The sequence below is a fragment of the Nilaparvata lugens genome, chromosome X, assembly GCF_014356525.2.
Source record: "Nilaparvata lugens isolate BPH chromosome X, ASM1435652v1, whole genome shotgun sequence".
NCBI lineage: Eukaryota > Metazoa > Arthropoda > Insecta > Hemiptera > Delphacidae > Nilaparvata > Nilaparvata lugens.
In genome coordinates this window covers 53317819-53321465 of record NC_052518.1, presented here as the reverse complement: position 1 = coordinate 53321465, position 3647 = coordinate 53317819, and positions in this window count along the sequence as shown.

Below are 3647 nucleotides of genomic sequence, written 5' to 3'. Positions count from 1 at the left end.
AATAAATTATTTTAAGTAGCTGTACTACTAACAAAGAATCTACTTTATTATTGTAGCTACAATACATACAGCCTATCTAAATAATCTTCTACATAATTTATTTTATACATTAATACAAATACATGTGAAAATGATTCAAACTTTTCTTTTAGCTAGCTCTATGTAACGTATTAAATATATATTGTTTTAAATTATTTTCATATAAGTATGTTAAGTTTTAAATCAGTTACCTTTGATTAAGCATGTAAGCAATAAACAGTAACATAACCTTTAAACCGTGAAGTGTAAAGCCAAGCCACTGTGGTAAAGCTTCTACAGAGTGGAAACGTGGAACGATCCTATCGTTCAAGTCCACTCAAGTTTATTTTTGTTTACATTTTTGACTGTCGACCAGCTCACCAGTCGAACAGTTTATAACAGTTTATACAGTTTATACCAATAACGTTTACGTTCGCTGAGTAAGATAATGTTGTGAGAAAGAATATAATAGAGAGAAAATAGATATTAGAGAGTGATATCTTCATGAAAACTCAATTCGATTGAACTCTACATCTTGTAAAATGTATTTCCAGTTTTTCAAACTGGCGAATAATTTTATTGATTGGTTGATTAATTAAATAGTATAGCGAAGGAGTAGAAAGTGTGGTTGTAAGAGACGAGAGATACAAGAAGATCCAGTAGAATAGTGTACCGGTATTCATAGTTGATGAAGGAGAGTTTCGGAAAATTGGATGATTGAGAATATCGAAGAAGAACAGTATTGTAAAGCTGCGCGTGCACTAGGTCGGTGGTGCGGCGCGGCGCGCAGGAGAGCGGAAAATGGAAGGTCTGTGCTCTACGAGCGCGGCGCGGCCAGTTTTGGCTTAGATAGTCGTGAGGTAGACTTGTCAATTGCGATTTGAATTAAGACATAGTTGTTGAAGTTAGAATTCTAATTTGAAATTGAAAATTACTCTTAGAATATTAACTTACTCTCTCGCTTCAACATCTTAAATTAATATGCTTTTATGAATCCAAATTCATGATACATTATCTCGATAGAGAGATTCAAAAGAAAATAAATGGCAGAGACCGCACATTGATATATAAAGCCATATCATTTTGTAGATGTAAAAGTTGTGAATTATGCACTGTAATGGATTATAACTTGCTCAAAAACTGGTGTATTGTAATCTTTCAAACCCGCAACTTTCAATAATACAGAGTTGATGAAAATTCTGGAAACAGCTTAATACTTCCATTACAAGAATAATTTGATAGTTTTGTTGTGGATTTCATTTGAAATTAAAAATTACTCTTCGAATTTCAACGTACTCTGTCGCTTCAACATCTTAAATATGCTTTAGGAATCAAAATTCATAAAGCATTATTTCGATACAGTGTTTCAAAAGAAAACAAATGACAGAAACCGCACATTGATATATCAAGAGTCAAGTCATATCATTTTGTTGATGAAAAAGTTGTGAATTATGTTGTATATTAACCAGCTGAAATCATGTGTCAGAGCGTGTGATAGCTCTCAAATTGCCTCTGCTGATGTTATGAATGAATGGATGGAAAAACTGTAGTATATTTATTACATGCAATTGATTCTTCAGATGACTAAATGATGAATCATAACAATTCTTTCTTATGCACTTTCAATGTTATTTTTACATCCTGAAAAAGGACGAAGGAGTGTGTCAATTTTGTTGTCCAACGAACTTTTCCTGTTCGAAGAATACTTGTTCAAACTTTGAAGCTGATTGATCAATCCTTTCTGAAGGATTTATTGTAGAACATACAAACAGATGGACGACTTTCACCTCCTGTGTAAGTCAAAAGTGAAAAATCGATAACGCTCGTTCAATAACCAGAAACTTTTTTATTTATTTATTTATTCAATTTATTCACAACACACAAAAATGCAATGAGAAAAAGCAATGTACAACAAAACAATAACAAAAACTATGGTTATATAGTTACTGTAGCCTGGCCATGTTCGAAAGAAGCAGAGCTCGGACGGAATCAGCCGAGCCCTCACGAAGTTACCCGAGGGCGGATTTTTACCGACCTGACCACCGTGCACTAGGAGCGCGGAGCGACGCCGTTCCGACCCCGAAAATTCCAGAAACTTTTCGAGCTGCGCGTCGTGCCGCGCACGGAGGTACACTTGATCACATGTATTTAATTCCAGGTCGGAAATTCCAACTTTAAATGTTCAACAGCTGCGCATAGAATAGAGCGTGCACTAGGTCGGTGGAGCGGCGCGTCGCGCCGCGCTCCTAGTGCACGGAGGTCAGGTCGGAAAAATTCCTCCCTCGGGTAACTTCGTGAGGGCTCGGCTGTTTCCGAGTTCTGCTTCTTTCGAACATGGCCAGGCTACAGTAACTATATAGCCTAACCATAGTTGTTTTAATTGTTTTGTTGAATATTGCTTTTTCTCATTGTATTTTTGTGTGTTGTGAATAAATTGAATTGATTAATAAATAAAAAAGTTTCTGGTCAACAACTTTACATCTACAAAATGATATGGCTTGATAAATCACTGTGTGGTTTCTGTCATTTTTTCGTTTGGAACTCTGTATCGAAAAAATGAATAATGAATTTGGATTCATATAAGCATATATTTAACATGTTTAAGCGACAGAGTAAGTTGATATTTGAAGAGTAATTTTTCATTTCAAATAGGATCTCCAATAAAACCTACTGTTGAATTAATCTTGTAAGAGAAGTATTCAGTTGTCTTCAGAATTTTCATCAACTCTGTATTATTGAAAGTTGCGGGTTTCATATATTGCAATCACCAGTTCTTGAGCGAGTTATAATCCATTTTAGTGCATAATTCACAACTATTACATCTACGATGATATGACTTGATATATCAATGTGCGGTTTCTGCCATTTATTTTCTTTTGAAACTCTGTATCGAAATAATGTATCATGAATTTGGATTCATATAAGCATATTTCAGATGTTGAAGCGACAGAGTAAGTTAATATTTGACGAGTAATTTTTAATATCGAATTAGAACTCCAACTTCAACTAGCTATGTTCAATAACTTCAACAACCAGCTTCAACTTCATTTAAAACGCAATTGACAAGTCTACGTCACGACTAACAAGTCCAAAACGGCGGCGCGCTGCGCTCGTAGTGCACGGACCTTCCATTTGAATGAATGAATTGATTTATTGTTTCACAAGAAAAATCAGATTGATAGAACATCAGCAGATATACTAATTTTAAGAAGATTATATCTATGATTAGAGCATTTCACAAAATAATTGAAACTGTACTCACATGGACCTGTCGGTCTGTTCGTAAGTGTTTGCATACGTATATTAAAATTTAATTTACACAGATAGCTTATCTATGATACAGAGAAGTAGGATCACTATTATAGACAACTAGAAATATTCAATAGTATTGAACAATACAATATCAAAACTATTGAAATAAAAATAGAAATACTTATTCAATAATCAAGCTTAACTATCAACATTCGCACGGGAAGGGAAAGGACACACACACACACACACACACACACACACACACACACACACACACACACACACACACACACACACACACACATAGTCATTTAGATATGCCAACCATTCATTTAACACTTTCTTGTATTTTAGTTCAGTACAAGAACCTGGATGAC